This window comes from Macrobrachium nipponense, chromosome 1, assembly GCF_015104395.2.
Source record: "Macrobrachium nipponense isolate FS-2020 chromosome 1, ASM1510439v2, whole genome shotgun sequence".
Classification (NCBI taxonomy): Eukaryota; Metazoa; Arthropoda; class Malacostraca; order Decapoda; family Palaemonidae; genus Macrobrachium; species Macrobrachium nipponense.
In genome coordinates this window covers 173,328,101-173,355,293 of record NC_087200.1, presented here as the reverse complement: position 1 = coordinate 173,355,293, position 27,193 = coordinate 173,328,101, and the positions used below count along the sequence as shown (strand labels likewise).

The 27,193-nt window shown below is 41.2% G+C and overlaps 1 pseudogene; it reads left to right on the top strand.

Annotated features, from left to right (window-relative positions):
* LOC135219853 (puromycin-sensitive aminopeptidase-like) overlaps window positions 1-27,193 on the top strand; it is a 185,904-nt pseudogene that overhangs the window by 21,480 nt on the left and 137,231 nt on the right.

The following is a 27,193-nucleotide window of genomic DNA, read 5'->3' as shown; positions in this document are numbered from 1 at the left end:
AAAGATGCCTTTGAGAAACACTACATAACATCTGCAGTCTTTTATCTTGAGAGGGGCCAACAACTTTAAAGTCATATGACAGCTAAATGTGGCTGGTAAATGCGTTCTTTTGGCTTCAGTCAATAGCTCTTGCTGTAAGGTCACATGATTGCTGATTTTGAGGCTGGAAAAATAGTATGTCTTTTGTTTTGGCGTCCAATTGATTTCTCATGCTGGAAGTTCATATGACAGCTGAATGTGACTGGTAAATGCATATCTTTTGGCTTCCAATCAGTTGCTCATGCTGTAATTGATACCATCAATAATGTAGAAGTAAAGGGTGGAAGGGTCAGAGTTGGAGAATTAAAGATTCTATAACATGTTAATGAGGTTCTTATTTATGAATGACAGTCTTTTCATCAGTGGTCTTTTTCCATCAGACGTAAACTGCTTGGAATGATTCCAGTTAGAGAGTTTTTGGTCAGAAATGAACTCTCTCCACCTGGGGTGTGTCCCAGAAAGTTCAGAGGTCATGGAACATAACAATGGCCAAACTTTGGTATCATTAAGTCTTCAGCAAGGGTTATTAGGTTCCTTTTCTGCAGATGAGCCTTCCATTGTCTATCTGACAAGTTACCTTTCACTTCTTACCCCCCTGTGACTCTGAGAAATTCCAAGCTTTGACCAGTAAGGGAAGATGGATACTAGAGAAACAGACTATTAAAGAGGTTGCGATGACTAATTTTCCTTAGTCATCAGTTCATGGTGTCCAAGGCAGTTGGTTGGGGCTTTGTCACCAATTACAGCTTCCTGACTCAGTTTTTGCAACAGACTTCTTTCCCAGCTTATACATCTCTCTGCCAAGATGCAGTCAGTTTGGGCTGAACAGGTTTTAGTTTAGCACATCTACCCAACCATACAGTTTGAAAGTTTTGATTTCGGACAACAGATTTCCAAGTACAGTGTACCTCGACATACGAAAGGCTCAACTTACGAAAAATTTGAGTTACGAAAGCAAGTATGAAGATTTTTTTGGCTCTACATACGAAAACAGGTTCAGGATACGAAAGGTTGTTGCTGTAAAGTCCCGAGATTCGCCCGGACCACCAATAACAATTTTAAAACTCGCGCGCCGCCAGCTGAGTAGACCCGCCACCATCCTCCCGCTCTCCCATTGGTTCCTGGTGCTAGTCACCGCCGTAAGATCTTGCTCTCCTATTGGTCAGCATCTCTCCCATGATCCCATCCAAGGGCGTGACTATTTGTCTAGCAAGAGGAGCCACGTGCACGATGAGATGGAAAGCTGCTTCTTGTCTGGATAAAAGACTAAGAAAATCGCTGGCGATACGATAACAGAGACGGCAATCTGCCACAAGGCCAGCGCTATTTTCAGCAATTTGATTGCCCAGCCGAAGACGACTGAGGAGAAGGGACATTAGACGCCAACCCCAGATTTTAAGGCTTCTCATGGGTGCTCGAAAAATTCCTGTAAATGGACTGGCATCCATTCGGTGGTGCGGCTGCATGGGGAGGCGGCCAGGCCTCGGACATGAAAGTGGCTGAAGCCTTTATTAAGACGTTCAACGAGATGACGATCAACGAAGGGTACAGTTCTCAGCAAGTCTTCAGCTGTGATGAGACTGCCTTTTTTTTTTCTTTTTTTTGGAAAACAATGCCTCGTCGGAACGTACATCACGGCAGGAAGAGAAGAAGCTACCTGGGTATAAGCCTATGATAGACAGGCTCCTTACACTCGCACTTTGTTCGACACGCTAGTGGGGATTGCAAGGTGAAGCCCTACTTGTGTATCATTCGGAGACTCCTTGAGCCTTGAAGGCCCACAAAGGTGCTAAAGGAGAAGCTTCCAGTGATGTGGGGGATGGCTAATGCGAAAGCTCTGGTGTAACGAGATTTTTGTTCACCGAGTGGGTAAATCTGTGTTTCGGCCTGACAGTGAAGAAATTCTTGGAAGAGAAGCGCCTCCTTCTGAAATGTCTGCTGTTGTTGGACAATGCCCCTGCTCACCCTCCTGGCCTCGAGGAAGATATCCTAGTGGAGTATTCTTTTAACAAGGTTCTTTATCTTCCACCTAACACCACCCCTCTCCTCCAGCCCATGACCAGCAATTGATATCGAACTTCAAGAAGCTGTATATGAAACATCTTTTCAAGAGATGTTTCACATCACCGATTACCACAAAACGATGTTTTAACATCACCGATACCACAAACCTCACCTTGCGTGAATTTTGTAAGGAGCATTTCGATGTTGTGATATGCATCCGACTCATCGATCAAGCTTGCAGGAGGTTTCGAGGTGAACCTTGAATTCTTCATGAGGACACTGGCCTGATGCTGTATCCGCCCGAGACTTCGAGGGATTTGACGTGGGCGAAGCTGGTGCTGCAGATTCAGGAACAGTTGACGATCCTGAAACTGTTCACAACCAGATCTTGCGAGATCGTTGCACTCAGCAAGTCCATGGGGCTGGTTGTCGACGAGGACGAACATCAATGACCTTCTCGAGGCGGCACCAAGAGTAGCTTATGACGTATGACTGAAGGAGTTGGAGGCCATGCAACATAACGTCATTCAAGAAGATTTCTCTAGCAGCGGCGAGGAGGAGGAGGACGACCCTATGACACGGCAGAAATTAAGGATGCTCTTGCTGCTTTTCATAAGGTGCAATCATTTGTAGAAAAGAGACACCCCGAAGAGACTTACACAGGTCGTATGCTTGTGCAGTTCGATAATGTTTGCCAGAGTCGTCTCAGGAACATTGTGAAAAGTAGGCAGAAGCAATCTTCCTTGGATAGTTATTTTTTAAAGAGACCTTTAGTAGGAGTAAGCAAAAAGGAAGATCCAATTGATACTACGAAAACAAAAAACAGAAAGTTGAAAGTGGTGAAGAAATTGAAATTTTGTCAAAAAAAAAAAAAAAAAAAAAAAAAAAAAAAAAAAAAAAATTTAATTTTAAGTTTTTTGTAAAGTTAAGTGTTACCAGTTTTGTTAATGTGTTTCGTAAAGTTTAGTTTATGTTTCCTGACATTTTTTAATGTTTCGTAAAGTTTAAGTGTACGTACTATAAGAAGTTTTCTGCCGTTTGTCCTCCTCCTCTGTTGTCACTTTGGAGATAGCTTCACTCGAAAGGTAAGGTTCCACATTTTACTACATACGTACGTACCTCAGTTTTTCTTGTACCTTGTACTTTATACCATGTACACTAAACACTTTTATTTCCAGGTACATATTAGTACTAGTACGTATTAAGTTAGGTATTGAATGGTCCAAATTGTTGTAGTATTTCATTGTTTATTGGTCAATTTAGCTTTATTATAAAATTTACTGGGGTGTTTTTGTAGGCTTGGAACGGATTAGGCATTTTACATGTAAAATGCGGGTTCAAGATACGAAAAGCTCATGTTACGAAGGCCGCCTCGGAACGGATTAATTTTGTATGTCGAGGTACCACTGTAGCAGGAAACTGGTCACCCTAGGAGAGATTTCTCCATTCAATTTTCCTATAATTGAAAGCACTTTATTGTTAGTTAGGGGATTTTATCCAACAGTAGTAGGTGTCTTGTTTGGACAAGTCATGTACTTTGATTGGGTCTCATGTTGACCTTTATACCACTAGCCTCAGTAGTTTTTAAGGATCTGAGGATGGACAGAAAAAGTGCAGACAGAAAAAAGTCCAGAGAGAAAAAGGTACGGATGGACAGACAAAGCCAGCACAATATTTTTTCTTTTACAGAAAAAAAAAGAACAAATATCTTTAAAAAAAATTTAGACATAAATATGTGATACTAAATAAGTCATATTGAAAGGTTTTGAAGAATGTATAGTTCCTTTATTTTATTGATCCAAATTTAAACTGCAGTTTACATCACTTTATTTGAGTGTTCAAACCAGTGTAGCTGAACAATCTTTGTGTTATGCTTATTACAATTATTGTCACGCTATTTGATATTTGATATTTATCAGTGGAAAGGTATGCTTTTATCCTTTATTTTACCAGTGGAATGACCCTCTGAAGATTTTTTTCCATTGTCTTGGTGATGGGTTTTATATTTGTAGTAGTTAATAAAGATGAGGTATACGTACCTTGTATGCCTACCACTGAAAGTGATCATGTAAAGTAACACTGTTTTTAGAAAACTAAGTAATCCTTGTCTATGATTAGTAAACCAGATAGTTTATGTGTAAACTGAATTAACTTTTTCTGTGTCAAAAATAAATTGATCTGTCATTATATATGTATTTCATCATGTTGAAAAAATACTATAGCCAATTTGCATTAAAGGCTTATAAATAATTTTTTTCCGTCATGCATTTGGTGTAAAGGCTTATAGGTATTTTGCTTGTCTTGCATTTTGGTGAATGAGGTTTATCTTTCAGGTTCGTGTTTATACACCAGTGGGTAAGAAAGAGCAAGGAAAATTTGCTCTAGAAGTAGCCACTAAAGTCTTGCCCTACTACAAGGAATACTTCAACATTGCATATCCTCTTCCAAAAATGGATCTCATTGCTATTGCAGATTTTTCTGTTGGTATGTAATTTTTTGTGTTTTTAGAAATTATGTACTAGTATATTTTACTTGTTTTATACAAATTGATAAAATGCTTTGTTTTGCTTACTTCAAATTTCAGTCCTTTTTTCCGTTGCTTTGTCTTTTAAACAGAGATATGATTCTTTCTTCTGACTTAGTTGTTTAAACAGGTCAGCTGCATATAGCAGATCTTAGGGGCTCTATTTTTGCATTTCTCAAATTACCTCCTTTACACAATTAATGGTAGTTGCTGGTGAGTTCTCAAAGGATTACCCTTTCAGTGGTCTATCTAGAGCTCCAGGGTGACCAGACTAATGTCAAAGAATTCTCTTAAACTGGTCTTGTGGCCAGGTATTGCATCATAATGATAAACATTATACGGTGCATAGAGTATAAATGGTCTCAGGATAAAAGAGCACTCTCTATTACCCTCAGCAAACGCTAATACCCAATTTACCTACGTCAAAACTGCAAGAAGAAGAAGTGGCTATGCTCATGCGCGCCGTCATATTGGTTACATATAACCAAAATCCAAACCAAGACACCAGTCATTTCTTTTGGTCAATGCAGGATGATCCCTTACCCAAATCCATGTCTTTTTTTCAGGGAAGTGGGAGGGTTTTGAGGACTCAACAGTAACTACCAAAAATAGGTTTTTCCCTTGTCAAAACCAGTTTTTTTTATAGTGTAGTTGCTGTCTCGTCCTCAAAGGAGCTTTACCAAGAAATTGACAAGTGACAAAACGCTCTAATTTTTTATCCGACCAACCCAAAAACATTTTTGGTCCAGGGTCAAGCACTATGTTTCAGGGCCCCATTTTGTATTCCAAATACCTAAGTGTGAACTCACATTTTTTTGAGTAAAGATCTTTGGTGACCTACCTAAGCATGGTGGGTATGTTTGCAGTATTATCAAACCTTCCCCAGCTATAGTTAGCATACCGGCCTGTTAGGAAGACGTGGTTTTGCTGCTGTAGCGCCAATGGGTTAAGACTATCATGCTTCTTACCGATACACAGTGTAATTGAACTTGTCTGAGCTCGTTGCAAGTGTTGCTAGAGTGTAGGAAAAAATGAAACCTTGTTCATGCGCGAAGAAACCTTCGGTCTTAACAATAGGATAATTTCTAGCGCCTAGCTGGATACGGTTAAATTGCAGATGAAAGCAAGGAATCTTGTGAGATCTGGCAACGAGTGCGTATATCGGGTGAAGAGTGGTCAAGGACCACCGCACCTACGCCACCACGTCAGTTTTTCTTAACCGCCTGGGTGAGAGTTGTGATTGACCTCTCTCGGCCTTTCACCCGGTTCATTGCCCATTTTGATTGTTTAGTGTGTGTGGGTGTGTGCTGTTATTATGGTTTCTTCTCTATATTGTATTGCTCCACCAGTGACTGTTGCCGCTTCTTCGAGTCAGAGGGAAGCCGTGGCGTCAGCCCCGCTAGTCATTTTGTATCCCTCCACCAGTGGCATCTGCTTCCCGTTCGGATCAAGGGGAAGCCGTGACATCATCGCCACTTATGATGCACTTCCATCAATGACGTTTACTCCCAGTCGTCTGCACTGCGCTGCCTCTCTCATCTGTGTCGTCGTCGTTTGCTGCCTTGAAGTCATCTCTGCCGTCCAGTTCACTGCATCTCCCTTCCATAGTCGTTGGAGCCTTCTCTTGCTGATCCATCTGAGGCTTTATACCAGGTGGTTTTTTTAAGAGATTGGACTCTGTTTTGAAGATAAGTTGGCTGCCATGTCGGCTGGGAGGACTGGAAGCAAACATGTTGCATCGCCCTGGCTCCTGTGAAGAGATTGCGTAAGAAACACCAGTGTTGTCGTCTTCTCCTTCTCCCCCATCTCCGACGCGTTGGCGTATCAAGCGTTGGAAGGCTAAGGACACTCCTCATTCTTCGCCTGCGAGTGAGGAGCAACACGCCCCATGTTCCTGAGAGTGTTGGTGTTTTGGAAAGTGTTAGTGTTTCTTCCCCTTCTGTGCACTCTGCAGTGGCTGCTGCATCCTCTGCATCGAGTCGCAAGCATGTTGCAACCTCCCCCGTTTGTGCAGATGTTGCAGGCGCTCCCCCATTTCTTCTTACGTTTCCAGGGGCCTATTCGTCGCCGTAAGGATCTCAAGGCGCTTGTCAAGAGGTCGAAGGTTGTGAGCGTGGAGTTGGTGCAGCAGGAGTGGTTTTGCCTGCCCCTCTCTCTGGGACTTCCAGGAGTTCGACTCCGAGGGATTCTCATTCGTTATCGAGTGTTTGAGATTCCTCTCCAGCTTACGTTCATACGTCTGCCACGCCTGTGCCTTTTGCAGCCATGTTAAGGGAGGTCATCTGTTGGGAGAGTGCATAGTGGTGTTCCTGGTGTTGTGGTTGGTTCGTCGCGGGAGTCGGCTCTTGGATCCAGCAGCCAGGTTAGTTGGTGTTTTGGGCTGTTTGGCTGCTGGTTCTTCCATTAATATGAACGAGGAAGACGTTTTTAGTTGAGCCTCCAACGTTGTCTCCACAAGATACAGATACCTCAGTGTCGGAATCTATGGCAACATCCATGTTGCAGACGGGTTTTGTTCGGCTAGACTCTTGGTCCATGGTCATTGCCAAGATAGCTTCTGACAGGTCCCCAGAAGGTTTGGTGAGTGCGTCCTCTTGCCAGTTTGTTGCAGTCTGGAGGCAAGGCATTTTTTTATATGGTTCACCTCAGTGTTAATTTATGGGTCTAACCTTCTCCTGATTAGAGAGACATGGTTTTATCCAAGATGGAAAAGAATCATTGGCCCTGAGTCCTTGCTGGCGTTGAGGAATGGGTATCTTTGTTGGAGTCTCAGTTTTTTTGTTTTTCCCCTCGGGACTGAGCTGGAGTATGCGATAGACTGGCGTCAGGCTGACACCAAGGACAGATTGGTGCACCAGGCTGTGTCTAAGTCGGAGTCTCATCCTTGGAGACGTTCGGCTCCTCCTCCTCTCCCTGCCCTGCCCAGCAGCAGTTACGAAAGAATCGTTGCCTGGTGGGCCATCGAGGAGTTCAGTTTCGGCAGGAGACCCTGCCGAAACTGAACTCCCAGACTAGGTCAGAGGACCAACATCTTTTCGCTCCCATTCCCTATAAACCAAGGAGGGCCCCAAGGGCAGAGGTAAATAGGGGCCGTCAGTAGATTAGGCGCCTCTCTCTCTCCTGTGCCATGGGTGGGAGGGTGCCTGGCAGGCCATTGGGCCAAGTGGCTGAGTTATGGGCAGAGAAGTGGGTGGTAGAAGAAGTGCAGATGCTGACAAGGATGCGATAGAGGAAGTGGAGCATCTGTCTCCGGGTTTTACAGTCACATCTTGGTGCCCAAGGCATCGGGAGGTTGGAGACCTGTGATCAAACTTACCCACTTGAATTACTTCATCAGGAAGACACGGTTCAAGATGGAGACCCCGCGTTTAGTGTTGGCAGCTGTGAGGGAAGGCATCTTCATGCTATCGATAGACTTGAGGGACGCATACTTCTAGATCCAATTCATCTGACGTCCAGAAAGTTCCTTCGCTTCTCTCTCAGGGACAAGGTCTTCGAGTTCAAAGTCCTGCTGCTGCGGGCTGACCACAGCCCCTCAGTGTTCACAAAGAGTCTTCTCTCTCGTATCAAGTTGGGCCCATGCTCAGGAGATCCGTTTGCTGAGGTACCTCGACGATTGGTTGGTCCCTTGGCAGGTTCCAGGGAAAAGTTGCTGCAGGACAGATCATCTGTTTCGGATTTGTCTGGAACTGGGCATCGTGGTCACCAGGAAAGTCAAACAAAAAACCTGGATTCTCTACCTGGGCATGGTCATTGATACGGCGGTGCAAGTTTTCCCATCAGATCAGAGGTTGGAGAAGTTTTGTGAGTGGTGGCGCGCGACTTCCTCTCAGAACCTCATCAGTTAGCTCATCAGTGGCAGGTTCTTCGGGGAGTTTTGTGTTCCCTGGAGAGGCTGGTCCCTCATGGATGGTCTTCACTTCTGTCTCTACAATGGAGACTGGGGGGAAATTCTGGTCTCCGGCAGGGGACTTACCCCTGTTAAAGGTTCCTCTGTTTCTGGAAGTGAGAGAAGACCTTCGTTGGTGGTTGGACGACCAAAATCTTTTGAAGTGTGTCCCTCTGTGTTCTCTCCCACCAGACTCCCTTCTGTTTTCAGACACCTCCCTCACAGGTTGGGGGCTCATTTAGGTGGCCTCATTGCCTCAGGCATTTGGAGTTTGGAAGACAAACAGCAGCATATCAACATCTTGGAGTTGAAGGCAGCCTTCCTGGGTCTGAAGGAGTTTTCGGGAGAAAGTAGAGGGTCATTCTGTCGTTCTCATGTTGGACAACACCCATGTGAACAAGTAGGGAGGCCTGGTTTCATGTCAACTTCACGCCTTGACCAGTCGGAGTTCACCAGTGGGCAGTCAGCAATCCGGTAGAGCTCTCAACCAGGTATATCCCAGGCACAAAGTGGTCTCTTCATCAAGTAGTAGCAGAGAAGCTCTTCCAGGTTTAGGGGAGACTCATACTGGACCTTTTTGCGACTCGGTTCAACAGGAAACTGGAGATATTCTGTTCAGTGGTTCCAGATCTTTTAGCGTTAGCGGAGGACGCGTTCTAACACCCTGGGAACTGGAGGTGTATGCCTTTCCTCCGCTTTTGTTTTTGATCCGTAAGGTTCTGAACAGGCTGATGAGTTTTGCATGGTCTCAGGATGACTTTGGTAGCCCCTCTGTGGCCTCAGGCGGAATGGTTTCCAGATCTGCTGTCGTTTTGTCTGAGTTTCCGAGGAAATTCCCCCTTGGCAGCATCTCCTGTGTCAGCCGCATAGGGAAAGGTTCCACTAGTCAGTAGAATCCCTGTCTCTTCATGGTTGGAGGCTATCAAGTATCTCCACTGAGCGAGAGGCTTTTCTCAGAGAACAGCAGGGCATATGTCCAGCAGTCTCTGAAGGTTGACCTCTCCAGTTTACCAAGGCAAATGGGGATCTACTGTGATTGGTGTCGTAAATGGGGTTTTTCTCCACTCGCAACCTCTATTCAGCGAATAGCAGACTTTTTAACCTTCCTCCGAGATGAGAAACGTTTGTCCGTTTCTGCCGTTAGACGCTACAGGGCGGCCCTGAGTTTAGTGTTATGCCTTAGAGTATCGACATCTCCTTGTCCTGGGAACTTTCCTTGCTAGTTAAGGCGTTTGAGCAGTTGAGTTCTTCTAGGGAGCTCAAGCCTCCAATGTGGAAGTTTCCTTGGTTCTCAAGAGCTTCACTAAGGTCCATATGAGCCTTTGCGTCACTCATCGACAGGAACTTGACGCTCAAGACAGTTTTCCTTCTGGGCCTTGGCATCTTCGAAGAGGGTAGGAGAGCTCCATGGTCTGAGCTATGATGTGAAGCACACAAGGGGTTGGGGGTCGGTGTCCCATGAATTTGTCCCGAGATTCGTGGCCAGACTCAAAATCCCTCTGTGCACGATGATAGGTTCACTTCATTTTCCATTTCATCACTGAATGACTTTGTGGGTGGTGATACTCAAGAGCTTTTGGTTTCTCAGTGACCAGAGAAAGGAATGGCATCATTGTCAGATTTTGGTCGCATGTAAACAATGTGATGGTGCATATGTGCATAGCCACTTCTACTTGCAATTTTGATGCAGGTAAACTGGTATTAGCGTTTGCTGAGGATAATATAAAGTGCCCTCTTATCCCAAATCCATTTATACTTTATCACATGTTATAAAGTTTTATCATTATAATACAATACCTGGCCACAAAACCAGTTAAGATAATTCTTTGACAGTAGTCTGGTCACCATGGAGTTCTGAATAGACCATGGAAGGGGTAATCCTTTGAGGACAAGACAGCAACTAGACTAAAAAATATATTGAGGATGAACACCATTAATTTGATCAAATTCTCTTATTTACCTGCCATTTTCTGTTTTAGAGTTTTTGTTATGATGTATAGTAATAACATTACTATTTTACTAAGACTTGCTGGTACTGCTTTTATAATGATAATATAAAATTGCCTGTTTTTGTGCACTTGCCAAATGCCTTGAAATTTATAGCGAGTGAGATAGTAGTATCAAAAGACATTTGTAATTACATTAAAATTGTTTGAAAGTTGATGATTCACTAATTCATTAAAATTGTCACAGGTGCCATGGAAAACTGGGGCTTAGTCACGTATCGTGAAACATGCTTACTGGTTGATCCACCCATAATACAAGTGCAAGCCAGCGACAATGGATTGCTCTGGTCGTTGGACATGAACTGGCACATCAGTGGTTTTGGTAATCTTGTAACCATGGTAAGTGTGTAATACTGCAATACAGCAATTAAATAATATAATGACACAATTTGAAGTTGTCATTTTTTAATTGTTAGTGTACCTGATTACAAGAGTGGTCTTATAAAATTTAAGTTACTCAGTTTTAAATGGTGACTGTTACCTGGAGAATTGAGAATTATGTCATGTATATGCAGGTTGGCTATTTACTATATTCAGTTTTTGTAAAAGTGACTCGCCCAGTAATTTACATAACTATAGTTTTCCTGTATGGCAGATGAAATTCAAATTTTGCAGGTAGCGCTTTGATTGGTCATTGTAGGTATACAGTGCCCGCCTCCTAATGGCAATACGTATTAGGGACGAGTTACCTAACCACATAATTATTGTTTTCTGCTGTGCTTAACTAAACATAGATTGCTTACAGCAGCTTGTTCTTATTTTCTGGTTATATCACTTGCTTTTGGTAGTATATTACACAACCACTGAAATGTGTATTTCTTAGCCTTCAGCAGGATGAGTCTTGTATTTGGTTTTTTGTTATTATTTTAATTCAGATTATCATCAAGCTGACTACTTGCAGGGTTTAGGCTACATGCAAGTCGCCGGTTAATAAATGCCTTAAAAAAGTAGTTCTTGAATGAAACGCCATTCCATTAGGCCAAAATCTTTAGCATTCATGATATATTTAACTAGACATAGCTATTTGCAAAATGCCAGTAAATAATTACCTTAAAATAATTCTCGAATGTTACACCATCCCTTCAGGCCAAAACTTATGTATATATGATTTACTTACCAGGCTTAGGCTGTGTGGAAGTTGCTGGTTAATAAATATCGTATAGTAATTCTTGATGTTACATCATTCCTTTTTGCCAGATTTTTGCTTTTAGGATTTGTTTACTGGCCATAGTTTATTCTCAAGTCTTTGGTAAATAATTACCTTAAAGTAATTCTTGAATGTTACAACATTCTTTTAGGTCAAACATTTACAATTAGGCCAAAATTTTTGTAACTTGTTTTGTTCACCGAGCTGGGATACTCATCACTTTCCTTTGCAAAGAACCGAAAAGTGTAGGGCTTGGAATGTAGTAAGGAGAGGATGGTGTAAATGTTTGGCTGCGGTGGGCTTTGGGCGGAAATGTTCTTGTCAGTCGAGTATTGACTACCAGCTCTTGCTTCGGCAGTATTTTGGAAAGTTACAGAGATGGTTTGCGTGGACCTGGCTTATGGAGGTATTTTCCTGGTGTCATGCAATTGTGAATGTTCCACATCTTTAGCTCCTAGTCTCCAGCTCACATGGCAGTGTGGACTAAAGTGCAAGCCACTTGCCTGAACTAATGGTGCTTGTAATTGGTTACTGGATTCGATTACTTTGATTTATTCCTGAAAATTCTAGTAATGATTTCTTTTTCAGTATCGATTATTTGTTAATAATACTATTTTTTCTTTCTTCTGTCGCTATTTAGAGTATAGAAGCAACTGCTTTACAATATTAGAGTCAGATTTGCTTCGATACTTTAATGCTAAACTACTTTTTATATAAATAAATTTATCTTTTATATTAGAAAGTACATGTACATTTATGATATCTTGAAATACATTCATGTCCTGAATTAATGAATGCTAATGTTATTCATATATTTTATTATGCACGTTTTTATGCCTAGATGCCAGAAATTGCTATAAAGATTTAAAATGTAGTGGGTAATTGGTTATTGATTGATTATTTTTCATGAAAGTAAGCAGTTACCGTTACTATAAAAAATATCACCCTTCAAAAGGCAGGGATTGATGTCCCGCCAAACTCCATCTCAGATGTTCCAATATGAATTCCGAATTCTTTCAGGCCTCTCTTGGTCCAGGCTTTTCGCGTCCGTTCCTGATCCCCTCATGTCTTTGTTCTGTAGGGTGCTGCGGTACTTTCCGAAAAGGCTCGACATTCTTAAACTGAATGTTGGTGACTTTTCTCTATGCAGTACTATCTCGCCCAGTAGAGAGAAAAGTGTCTAAGAGCACAGCTTCCCTCAGGCTTTGTGAGACGATTGGCAAGATGTACTCTGCCACTGGCGATGATGTCACCTGTACAATCCATCCGAGAAGTTGTGAAGTCAGTGGCTTGGTCCATTCCTTGTATTCCAAAAGAATATGTCAGAATGGAAAATAGATGTATTCTCATTAGGACCACATTTATGTTTTTCTACCCTCAGACCTTTGCCCACAAGTCCTTGGAACCTTTTTCCTTGGACCTGTGGTGGCTGCTCAACGTTTCTTACCTAACTCCTTGAAGGGGACAGGTTGCATCTTGCCTAAGGTGCACAGTTCTCTTCCTTCTTCCTCGTTCTTCTACTTCTCTTCCTTCAGGCTGAGAATAGGACTCGAATCTACACTTGCTGGACTGGCGTCTGATGTAGATCTACATCAAGCTTTCTTTCTATTTTTCTTGTTAGAATCATAGAAGTAATCCTGCTCCTCCTTCTAGCAAGGGGAGGAAGGAGACTGGCAATGAGACAGTTCTTGGATCTTTGCCTTAATGCCTCCGACTGTCAATATTCCTCCCAGCCTTTTTTCATGTGAGTTATGATTTCCCACTCATTCGAAAAGGTCCAGAAATCTGACTCTTGATCTCGCAGTTTTTATACTCCGATCAATTTGTAAGAGGCAGGGCACTCCTTGCTCAGTTGACCGGGAGGAGTAGCCCCAGGTGTGCAGAACTCCAGTCAGTTCAAGGACTCACTCAGATTCCTCCCTCCAGCCAGTGAGTCTTCATAATGTAAAGGACCAAGGTTTTGTATATTGTGTAGGAACAAATCACAATTTTAAAAAGTAAATTTTAGTTTTCCCTAACTATACAAACCCTGAGGTCCTTTACATTTTAGGCCCGCCACCCTCATGCCACCCCTCAGTCTGAAAGGAAAAACCTGAGCCATAGGCAAAGTGGAATGTTTACATCTGGGCAGGCGGGTCTCCCTGCCTACCGGACAGTAGTTACTGCCTTACCACCTTGTTCAAGAGTTTTAACAGCCGTGTTCTAGCTTTGCCATAAGCAATTCTTAACCCTTAAACGCCCGAAGCGGTAAAAAAAAAAATGTCTCCCGTGTGCCGGAGACGTTTCAGAGTGAGTGCGGAAGCGGAAAAATATTTTTTTCAAAAAATCACAGCGTGCTTAGTTTTCAAGATTAAGAGTTCATTTTTGGCTCCTTTTTTTGTCATTGCCTGAAGTTTAGTATGCAACCATCAGAAATGAAAAATTATCATTATCTATATAAATAATGCGATATATGATAGTGCAAAAACGAAATTTCATATATAATTGTATTTAAATCGCGCTGTGCGCAAAACGGTTAAAGGTAACAAGTTACTTTTTTTTCGTTGTAATGTACACTAAATTACGATCATTTTGGTATATAAACACATTGTAAAACAATAAAAGCAACACAGAGAAATATTATCACAAAATAATGCATGAATTCGTAACGCGCGGCGTAAACAAATATTTTTTTCAAAATTCACCATAAATCTAAATATTGTCCTAGAGACTTCCAATTTCTTTCAAAATGAAGAAAAATGATTGAATATTACTATACTGTAGAAGAATATTAGCTTACAAATGCAGTTTTTCGACCATATCTGACGAGTTAAAGTTGACCGAATGTCGAATTTTTTTTATATATATTTTTTTTTTTTTTTTTTTATATGCAATTATTTCGGAAATAAGAAAAGCTACAACTTTCAAATATTTTTCGTTTTATTTTACATGAAATTGCGCACATTTTCATATATAAAACTCTATGAAATGCCTAATATAAAAGGATCAAATATTCCGAGAATGGGGACTTACGCATTTCGGAGATTTGTGGCGGAGAATCCGCGCGCAGAGGGAAGGAAAATTTTTTTTTAAATTCACCATAAATTTAAATATTGTGCTAGAGACTTCGAATTTGATTCACGATGAAGATAAATGACTGAATATTACTAGACTGTAAGAGTTTTTAGCTTACAATTGCGTTTTTCGACCATTTCAGTAGAGTCAATTTGACCGAACGTGGTTTTTTTTTCTATTTATCGTGATTTATATGCAAATATTTCAAAATGAGAAAAGCTACAACCTTTAACTATTTCTTGTTGTATTATACATGAAATTGCGCACATTTTCATATATAAAACTTTATGTAACGGCTAATTTAAAATGGTGCAAACATTACCACAATCGCACGTTATGATTTTTTCGGAAGAGTTACCGCGCGGACGTAAAGAAAATGTTATTTTTTTCATAAATTCACCATAAATCGAAATATTGTGCTAGAGACTTCCAATTTGTTGCAAAATGAAGGTAAATGCTTGAATATTACTAGAATATAAGCGTTTTAGCTTACAATTGCGTTTTTTGACCATTTCGGTAGAGTCAAAGTTGACCGAAGGTTGAAAATTTGTCACTTATCATTTTTTATATGAAAATATTTCAAAATTGATAAAAGCTACAACCATGGGTTGTTTTTTAGTTGTATTGTGCATGAAATTGCGCACATTTTCATATATAAAACTTTATGTAACGGCTAATTTAAAATGGTGCAAACATTACCACAATCGCATGTATGATTTTTTTCGGAAGAGTTACCGCGCGGCAAACGTAAGGAAAAAAGTTTTTTCATAAATTCACCATAAATCAAAATATTGTGCTAGAGACTTCCAATTAGTTGCAAAATTAAGGTAAATGATTGAATATTACTAAAATATAAGAGTTTTAGCTTACAATTGCGTTTTTCGACCATTTCTTTGGTAGAGTCAAAGTTGACCGAAGGGGTTGAAATTTTGGCACTTATCGTTATTTATATGAAAATATCTCAAAACTGATAAAAGCTACAACCATGGGTTGTTTTTTAGTTTGTGTATTGTGCATAAAATTGCGCACATTTTAATATATAAAACTTTATGTAACGGCTAATTTAAAATGGTAAACAAATTATGTCAAAGTGACGAAATAATTTCCGAGATGTGTCACAGATACTTTTGAGTGCGGCAAGAAAGAAATTCGCGCTTGCGTAACGATTGTAAACAAACAACGCCTTGATCCGTGAACTCACAGCATCCCCCCAAGGGGCGCGTGATTCAAGAGTTCTCGGCTGATAGGCCTAAAAGTATTTTTCCGCGAATTTTTAAAAAAACTTTTGTATGTCGACGTAAAATACATCCAGTCGGCACCGAGAGACAAAAAATGTCGACGTAAAATACGTCCAGTCCGGCGTTTAAGGGTTAATGTAAAGAACCTCAGGTTTGTATATGAAAAAATTACAATTTACTTTTAAAAATTGTGACATCAGAGCCCCCCCTCCCTCCCTCCCACCTGATGGACGTTATTTATAAAACAGTGACATGGTTAGCCAAGTCATTCCTAATATAGCTGTTATGGGGTGGTACTGTATATACCTACAATGAGCAATTGCAGTGGTCCCCTCAAAATTTGAATTTAGGCTGCCATACGTTGAAAACTATAGCTATGTTATTACTGGGTAAGTAAGTAATAAAAATCTTTGTTTTTTACTATAAAAATGTAATTTTTGTTTCCAGGAGTGGTGGACTCATTTATGGTTAAATGAAGGGTATGCTACATTTGTAGAATTTTTATGTGTTGATCATTTGTTCCCTGAATATGACATCTGGACGCAATTTGTAACTAATACTTACATTCGAGCTTTGGAATTGGACTGTCTGAAAATTCCACACCCCATTGTAAGTACCTGTAGGTCATCCATCAGAAGTTGATGAAATTTTTGATGATATATCATACTCAAAGGGAGCGTCTGTCATCCGAATGCTGCATTCTTACTTGGGAGACAAGGTATGATGTTTAATACTACTTTTATATTGCATGTACAGTACTTAACTTTGTGTTCATATTAACTTGCAAACGAATTACGTACTCACATAATTAATTTTTTATTTTTTATTTTTTTCATTTTTTTTTTTTTTTTTAGCCCAGCAGACTCAAGCCTATGTACCTTGAAACCAAAGTTTTATATAAGTAGCTTACCAAGTAATTACATAGCTAAGAGTTTCTTCCTACCTAGGAGATTTGATAAATAAAGAAATGTAGGAAACATTCGCAGTCTGGAAAAGATGATTCTCTCTCTCTTCGTCTCTCTTCTCTCTCCTCTCTCTCTCTCTTCTGCTCTACTCTCTCTCTCTCTCACAAGGCCAAAAATTTGTACCAGTAAGTTTATGCATCTATCTAAAAATGTGTGGAACTACCATGAATTAGACCAAATGAAATTCCACACTTCCATTAAAGACTTATTACATATTAGGACAAAATATCTGGCTGGATGGACACTTGTCCCTAACGCATCGTTCTCAAGGGTCTAGGACAACCGTAAGGGGGATTGTGGCTCCCATAGACTTGAATTTCGGTTACCGTCAGGCCCCCAGAAACGGAACAACTTTCGTTAACTGGGGGATAGCTGTACAGGTTTTCATCTTCCGTTTCCAAATTTACTGCTTTCCTGACCAACTTTTTTCTATTCCTTATTTTCAAGCCAGCTCATTTTGGATATGCACATCTCTTATCCACTGTGTTCTAATGCAACCTTCTTACCTTATTCAGGATGAAAGTCTCGATATAAGTGAGTCACACTGTTTCAGTCTCCAATTCCTTTGGTAGTGCCCATATAACCACTATATTCTTTCCACCACATTTTTATTTAAATTAAAAAATTGCTGCAGCTACCTTTCTTTTTATACTTCTGTATTTATCATAGTGATTAACTTTTTCTTTTGCTTCTTATTCATCAATGTGTTTTGTTTTGCTAATATTAGTTTTCAACTGCAGCCCTCTCCCTTCCACTCCACTCTTCAAACTTTTAAAACATTTGCACAACCACCTCCTCAGATTTGCTGTTAACCTTCATTCATGGACATATAGTAGCTCCCAGATGCCTATCTTTCTGCACCCCTTTCCTCCATTGTTATGACAAAACAGCAAACGGGCTCAGCACTGGTCCTTGATGGACGTCAACATTTATTTCAAGTGCACTTGTCACTCTTCACTGTAGATCATTTGTTTATGGTAGAGTAACATGACTATCTTTATAAATGTTTTCTACCCTTTGGCTTTGTAATGCCTGTCTAAGTATCTGCTTTAGTAACCTTGGTGTGCTACTTTTCGTATTGTTCACCACTGCTTAAGCCAAATTGATAGTTTTAATACTGTTTCTGAGTCTTTCCTCCAAAACCTCTTAATAGTTTCAGAGTATGCACAGACAGTTTGAGTCCTCTATGATTTCCTTTTCCATTGCTTTGCTCCGCCTCTTCTTAGTTCATAATTGTAAAGCTTTTTCCCATTTAGGGGGGGTGGGTGGGCACTTAGGGCTTATCTTTCTTTTCCATAAGCTCAAGGACCATTATGGTGCTGAATGACCAAAATAGATCCCAGTGCTTAGGACTGTCCCTAAATTTCATAATCCATTCATCCATCCATAAGTTCAAGGATGAATGGCTCTCCAGCTGCTTTTATTAACTCACTCATTATTATGGATATCATGAGGATTTTCCACTTTTCATCTTCCCAGTGGCCATTATTACCTTAGTATCTGTTGTATCCTGTAATGATCCTTCTACTTTGTCAATTCTCCAGGTCATGTTTATTTTCTTCCATCTGAAGATTTTCTTATATTGCCTCAATCTTTTCAGCTTGAATTTTTCCATGTTCATATTTTATGCACCATTTATACTCGCGTATCGTACGACTTTTGAAGACCTAATATTGGCGCCAATTTTAAGGGGGCGGGTTGCATCTATATTGCATCATATACAAGATATAAAATTAGCGTATGTAATATTCACGTACTAGTATCATATGATAAAATACAAACATAATGAATATGCATCTTTTCCATGGCTCTTTTAAAAGTTATGCTTTACTTCACTGCATCAATAATAATGTATATAGTTTCATATTACTATTGTATTATAAAATACAAGTTACAAACATATCAATCAATATTTTTATTTTCTTGCCTCTAGTTAGCATAAATGAATCTCTTAGATATTCTATTGATATGGGACCAAGGTTATTTTATGTTATACGAAGTGTTTTTAAGTCGAAATATCATTTGATTACATATTGTTGTGAACAAAATTTAAGTTATTTTTTTTGTTAGTATATGGCACTGAGTGCATGTATATTGCATAAAAGGAAATCAACAGATTGCATTTGATATTTTCACTTGATTTCATCAGAATACTATGAGCTTTACATATTTATCTTTTATCAGAGTGAAAACAGTAAAATATGTTCTTTTCTGCTAAATAGTTTTGAATAAAACACATTTTTCTCAAATTTTGTTTACGGTCGAGTTTGATGGTACTGTACCGAAGTTTTGGGAGTTTCATCCATGTTGCTGATGCACAATAATAGTCATTAGCAGATGAACATTTTTCCTCAGCTCCAGCTACAACTTGCAGCTTAAATTTAGCAGTATATGCCCTTGCCGATCTTTTCTTTATAGCAAGTATGGATATAGTAATGTAAAAATATCAGTCCTATTCTACTTAATGTCATTTTGTAACATAACTATGGTTATTTTTTTTTTACTATCGTACGATGTTGAAATGCAAGCAAAACTGCTGTTGTTATCAGATTCTGTTCATAGCAAATCAGGTACAGGCAGTCCTCGTCTTACAACGGGGGTTCTGTTCTTGAGACGCGTTGTAAGCCAGAAAATCGTCAAAAATCCTAATAAAAGCTTACTTTTAATGCTTGGGGTGTATTATTAAAAAAACTATTTAAACTGCATTTTATTGCATTTTTTATCAAAAAAACCTCCAAATATTGATTATTTTGCATTTTTGGAGTCATATTTCTTCCACCAGATCAGTGTTGTAACCGTGGAACATGCATTGTAAACCTGGAAATAATTTCTGATGAATATAATTGGAAAGCGGCATAACCTTGAAACGTTGTAAGCCGAACCCGTCGTAAGCCGAACCCGTCGTAAGCCGGGACTGCCTGTATAACATTACTAACAAATTAACAATACTTTAGCGGTCTTTTACTTTTCTTAACTTACCAGAAGATGGATAATAAAGAGATAGAGGAAAAGGGGTTAGCCTAACTTGAAAATGGGAGAGATAAAGAGGAGGGAAAGAGGTATCCTATTGTTATTTGGTCTCAAACATTGAACTCGCACAATACACGATATACATGAATAATAATTTTGTTCATGAAACTTACCTGTCAGATATAATATATATAGCTGTATTTTTCTGAAGTCCGACAGAATTTTAAAAACTTCCGACACACGCAGTGGTCGGCCAGGTGGTTAGTACCCATTCCCGCCGCTGGGAGGCGGGTATCAGGAACCATTCCCATTTTCTATTCATAATTTTTCTGTCGCCGGTGCTGAAAACACCTGTTTTCAGTACCTCCGTCATAGGATTTTGGAAACTTCATTGCCGCTAAGTATCCTAATTGTCTTTTGATTTATTTACTTGGATTTGTGGGATTTGTGGCTAGGCATACGCTATCTTAAATTGATTTGAATTTGATTCATTTTTGCATAAAATATCTGAATCTAGTTAGGCTAGTTTCAGACGGGGTTGTCTGCAAAGATAGGGTGTGGCTACCGAAAGCTTCGGTAGATCCGCACGGTTTGGTATGTACGAGGGGTATGGGTCTTGCTTCTTTGTTGAGATTTGTCATGTAAGGAGTGTGAGACTCTGTCTATTCCGTAAGGAAGACGTATGATTCGTAGGTACGCAATTAATCAGTAAACATGTCTAATTCCGTAAGGAAGACGTTATGATTCGTATGTACGCAATTAATCAGTAAACAAAAGTCAGGGTAGTGAACCTGCTAACCTTCCTGTAGACTTTATTTGCCTAACCCTGTAGTATGGCCTACGGGCTATGCATATGTCTACGAGAGGTGCTCGCTCTCCTTCATTGCTGTGAAGTGCTACTTCTGTAATTGTTACTCCCTAACCTGCAGTGTTGCCTTCGGGCCCTAAGCAGTGTCTGTAGAGGAATTGCCCTTTCTCTGATACTCTTTCGATTCGTAACTTAGAATCGAAAGTGCTTGCTTTAGAGAGTAAAAGTGAAGTGCAGAAGGTGCAGTGATACCCCTTGTGTAGTGGAGGGTGCGTCAGATCGGCCTCGTTTCGCCTCTAGGCCGGGACCTCTGCTTGACTCCCAGGACCCGGGAGGGAGCATGTCGAAAGCCTAAGGAGGGTTACAAGGAACCCCCACCGATCTGGCGTGCCTTCGGCAGTTTTCTGATGAAAAATCCCCAGACTGCCAAAGTGCGTGCGCGTGCACGAATCCTGAAAGATTGCTTCTAGTCCTCCGAAGCGTCCTCCCCATGCAGGGGTTGGAGCTTTCGGAAGGACTCGCGCCCTCTAAATAGAAGCTTTATAGAAGAGGACGCTTCACGTCCTCTCTCTCTCTCTCTCGTTATGCGTTTCAGTGAGAAGTAAGAAGGCGAAAACGTCGCCTGAACTCGTGTCCGTCTTTCCACCGAGAAATACGTAAAAGAAGTCATAGTAGCAGGAAGCTTTTCAGAGCGGACGCCCGGGACGCTCGGAGGACTCCAGGCGCGCGCGGGTGCAGGCCAAGCGCGAGCCAGTGGACGCGAGCGCGCGCGCCGTGACGCCGAGCGCACTCCAGTGGAAGACTAGAGCGCGCTCACAGTGGACGCCGAGCGCCGTGCCAGTGGACACCGAGCACGCGCCAGTGGACGCCGAGCGTGCACCAGCGCACGCCAGGTGTGTCGCCTGGCTGAACGTTTCTGTTGAACTCTTCAAGCTCTTGTTTCAGATATGGGCCTAAAGAATTTTTACCTCTACCTTCGGTGATACCTTCTACCTCACCTGCAAAGAATGTGAAGTAGGCAGTGCTTCGGAGGAAGCTTAAAGTGAACAGACAACTTCTTCTTCGAAACCCAGGAAGACATCGGGTTTCGTGAATTCAAGAGGTCTCTGTCAATTAATATTGCTTTCGCATAGGTGGATGGAGTTAGGGAAAGCTCAAGGGAAGATCTCTTTTGCTCTACCGCAACCTTTGCCATTCTGCCAATAAATTTAAGTTGCCACTACCGCAGTCAAGACTGGCGATAAGGCAGTTACAGGTTATGTAAGGCTCGATGTCCTGCACGTCAGGACTCTCGGCAACATTCAGTAGGATTCTTGCAAAGGCACTCATCAAAAGGACGCTCTTCAGGAAAGCGCAAGACAGGACTTCCTTTGCCATACTGCCAATAAATTTTAAGCTTTAGCAGGCATTAGTTGTGATACGGGAGAGGAAGCTGGTTGGAGAGTTTCTTCCTCTTCCCAGGATAATTTTGCAAGCTTTTTAGCCCATCTGAAAGGGTTTTTCAGATGATAGATTTTGTTAGTTTCTAGTCGGGACTACGCTGCCGAATTGAACATCGTCGTTCTACCTGCCGTAAGCCCAGTCCTCTTAACCAGGATTCTTGCCCCTTCCTCGTTTGAGACAGGAATCGGAAAAATTAAATGCTCGACTTCCTGGATTACGTTTTGTCAATTCAGTGACTTTCCCCCATTGACAATATACTTTCGTTTGTCAAGTAAGGTGGGTATCCCCTCATTGACAAAATATCTCTTTGTCCCGTAAATGGGTTAGTTCTCATTGACAAACATCTCATTAACTTGATATTGCGTAAGCGAATAAGCTCTTATTGACAAGATTCGGAAGAGCTCTCATTCGTCATTCGCAGACTCGTACAAGAAATAGACTTGTAGACTACGTCAATGAACGCTTATGTCCAATAACATAAGAAGCTTGAGCTGACTGCTTCGATTCTCTTAAGTTTTGTTCATGAAAACTTGCCTGTCAGATATGTATGTAGCTGTATTTCCGAATTCAGCTATATATATGTCTGCCAGGTAAGTATGAACAAACTTTATTGTGATATAATTTCATATTTTGCCTTGCGTTATTTTACTTCTGGTTGGTTCAAGTCATATACTTGCTTGTAGTTACCTCTTCGGATGGCAACCGAGAGGTCTAGTTGTCTATTTTAAGGACATTTAATGCGTTACTCCCTGCAGCCTTCCAGGAGTTTCCGATTTATCTTTTACCGTTGTATGGTAGTGTTCTGACGACACAAACGCATCTATATATTTAGCGTTTTCTGTTTCAGAGCACTTAAATATACCAGCTTGTGAGTCTTTTTGCTGCAAAAATAACGGACCTATTTCTTCGTAGAATAGGGTAGCTGGCAACCCAGACATAAAGTTAAGAGACGACGTTCGTAAGCTGCTGGCTGCTGCTGTGTCTGACTGTCCAACCGAGCCAGTAAACAGATCGTGCGCTGTCATGCGCTGTAGGTTACGTCTCTCTCTCCTGCGGGCATTGACTGACTAACCGTATCTCTGTGCTGGCGGTTACGTCTCTCCTGCGGGATTGACTGACTAACTGTATCTCTGTCCTACAATCACGGACTTTAGCCTAAGATTGAGGGGATTTCTTACGTGAATGAATAAATGTTGCATTCGTTTTGCCTTACTATGTTCAACAGAGTTATCTCTTAATCCTTTCGGTGCTCGTTACCGCACGGTATAGAACTACGAGTCTACCGCAACATTGCACTTTTATATGCTCTCTTGCTTAGGCAAAGCGCAGCCTTATTAGGGAAGTAAGCATACTTGGGGAGGGAATGGATGAGCTTGCTGGCGACCATTTCCTTCCTGAAGAAGTTTGTTTCCCCGAATAGACTGCAATTCAGACCACAGTTTTTTCCTACCGGGAAACTGAAACTAAATATTCAAGGTCTAGGAATGATTCTGAACATCTCTCAGTGCGTCATGATAGAAAGAAGGTGCCGGACATCTGGGTAGGGTTTCAGATGTCCTGGATCTTAATCTGAAAGAAGTAAATGCAATTCGGTCGTCCCTCCAGTCCTCGAAACGAGTTTTTTTTTTTTTGGAACCAGTGGTCCACATCAACTCTGATTTTCCACAGCTCTCATCATTTCTTAAGAAGTATCTTCTCTCGGTCCCTGCTCGAGTTTACGAGAAAGAGCCTATTATAACAACAGGCGTAGAATGTAACGATCCTCTACAGGTTCGTTACAGGATTACAAAAGTCCGTACGAATCGTCTCGATCGACGGCAGCAACTATTCACTTCCGAGTGGAATCTTTCTTTAGAAGTAAGTTGAGAGTTGTGTAGACTTTAGGGACGCCCTTTCATTCTTCTCTTCGATATGTTGAGAACGAAGAGGCTTCTTTTTCTCTGCTCCCTTATTCTCGATCCGGGATCGGTACCATTAAACGCCATCGCCCTATGATATTGAACGGGATGGATGTTTAGTCTCTTTTCCCCTTTTTCAGTCGCTTAGGAAATGTAATAAGAGGATTTATGACGTCACAGGGAGCGACAATGACGCTGATCGCCCCATGTTGGCCTTCAGGATCCTGGATTCACTGAGGTCACATACTTCCTAGTTCACTTTCCAAGGACCTTTCCGAGAGAGTCGGTCTACTCTAACTCGAAAGGTACCTATAACCTCTCCGCTCTGAGTCTGACTACGTTCAGACTATCGAGATGTTGACAGGAATAAGATTACCGTCTTCCATTTCCGTCTGAAGAATGGGATAAGCTGGCAGTCACAACTATTAAAGAATATGCAAATATGTTGTTGACGGCCTTTGGCTCAGAGATTTGCGTCTGTCAAACAACAAAGCCCTTCACGATCTTTGAGTTCTGTGGAATCTCGAAACTCTCTCACCATCTACTTTTTGTCTCACCTGTTTTCTCGGAGTCAGACACTCGTGCGAGATCAGGCGACATATAGTAGCCCTGAGTTTCTTGTTGACGAAGTCGGTTGCGTTTATACACCCCCGATGATCGTGTAACATGAGACCAGGTTGGACTGTCAGGCATTTCTTCCTTCGGGACTGAATCGCCTTTTTGCTCCTCGCTCCTTTCTCCTGGCACCAGAAGCTCGAGTCAGGAGTTGATTCACTGACGACGTTGGGTTGCGTTGATACACCCCAAGGTTTGCTTAGATTGAATCGCCCAGGCAGTCCAGACACTCATCCTTCAGCGAAGAATAGTGCCTTATGGTCTTCAGGGTACAGCCTTGCTGTCCTTGATTCGTCTGACTGGTCAACTGGTCGGTCACCTGACTTTAGTACAGACGGACTGACTGTGCATGTCCAGATCGAAGCTTTCAATATGGAACTTAGACGTAGTCTGAAGTTCTTGATGTCAAAGCATTCGAACCTCTCCTACCTGTTAACTTCTTGCATGTGATCAGGAAGGCCTTCTTCTAACCACCCTAGATATGACAAAGAGGGTTAGTGAAATTTAAGCCATCGTCACAAGTTTTGGCTTTAGAGAACACAAGGCGGTGTGCTCTCTAAGCCTTCCGTTGTGGCCTAAGAATGGAAACCCGTTTTGTCCTTGGGCCAGGAGCTTGGAAGCAAAGATGGCACAAGTTAGTGGGCAGGAGCCAGAGAGAGTCCTGTGCCCTGTCGGGTCTCTCAAGTTTTATCTACATAAAACCCAAGAAAGTCGAAGTCATTCGGGCAACTCTGCAGTGTTCCGAAAAAGACCAGACTTGCCCATATCGAAGAACACCCTGGCTTTAGTGTTAAGGAGTTCTTTCAAAAATGCTCCTTCATTGTGTTTGCACAAAGATTTGAAATCTTTTTATCTGAATGCTCACGAGGTTGAGGGCGCGGCCTCGGAAGCATTTCAACAGAGCATGGCACTCAGCAACATCCTGAGTACCATGTTTTAGCGAAGCAACTCTGTGTTCACTTCACACTCCCTGCGAGATGTGAAGATGGCATATGAGATCTGCTGCTCGCTAGGGCCATACGTGTCTGCAGACACAATCTTGGGGGCAAGAAGTACCACTCATCCTATCCTGTAGAAATGGTTAGGAAGAGCTCTTAATTTAGTTGTTGAGTCGCCGACAACGGCGACTTCTTAACTCTAAGCCTTAGTTAAAACACCTTAACTTTGGCTAGGTTGGTCAGGTGGTGATATATAATATATATATATATTTATTTTACTTCTTAGCCCTCATGGTATGGTCAATATGGTCTAGTCACGTCGTGGTCTCGCCCCTGTTGACAGATCATCTGGAGTGCACCAGCTATATATCTCTACCTCGCTGGCAACTCTAGTAGCACAAGCAGACTTACGTGGCAGTAACCACGAAGCCAGCTATGCTAACAGGTGGAACCAAGATGTAAATCATCTGCATGCATTTGTTTCCCAAAATCCTTCTATTCTGTCCCTTCCCACCTCCAAAGGTGGGATTCAGCTATATATATATCTGACAGGTAAGTTTCATGAACAAAAATGATATTGTTATGATTATTGTACAATAAAGTTTGTTCATACTTACCTGGCAGATATATATAATCAAGTACCCACCCACCTCCCCTCAGGGACAGTGGAAATAAAAATTATGAATAGAAAATGGGAATGGTTCCTGATACCCGCCTCCCAGCGGCGGGAATGGGTACTAAACACCTGGCCGACCACTGCGTGTGTCGGAAGTTTTTAAAATTCTGTCGGACTTCAGAAAATACAGCTATATATATATCTGCCAGGTAAGTATGAACAAACTTTATTGTATCATAACAATATCATTTTCAAGGGGTGAAATTTTAGGGGTCACATGATATGTGAGATTGCGTGTTACATGAGTATATACAGTACTTAACCTCTTTACATCTTTTTTATATCCCTTCCCTCAGCCATTTTGCTTCCATGAGTATTTTCTCTTTTCCCCCTGCTGAGTTGAGGTTTGAGATTGTGATTCCATTCCACTCAACACTTCACTTTTGTTCATGTCATGTCTTTCTCATTATCTCCCTGTATACATCTCACTCTTTGTCTATGCCTTTCCTTTGCCAGAGTTTGGAAGCTTCTCTTCAATTACCTATTAAATTTTGATTTCACCACCATTTCTCTTTCCATTTCTCTCTACTATTTGTAACCTTCCTTTATGTTTTTCACTGTGCATGTCCTCTGCTGCTTTCTGTACTGTATGCATTCTTTCTATGGTTTCCAGTGACCACTCTTTGATGCTATATTTTCTGACAATTTTTTGCATTTCACATTTTTTGTAATTTGTTTTTCAGTTGCCATGTTTTTTCTCTTCTTGACTGACTTTTTTCACCTTTCTTTCCCAGTCAGATCAATCTTTTGCATTTCACATTTTTTCTAATTTGTTTTTCAATTGCCATGTTTTTTTTCTCTGGACTGGCCTTTTTCACCTTTCTCTCCCAGTCAGATCAGCTCATAGCAGTCTTTTGTGCCAAACATCCCCCAATGGGTATAACAGTGCTGTCCTTTTCTTTGATGCCGTGTGTACTTTTCATCAAAACTATGTCCTTCCACTTCATCCTCAAAACTAGCTATGTCCATTTTTGTGTGG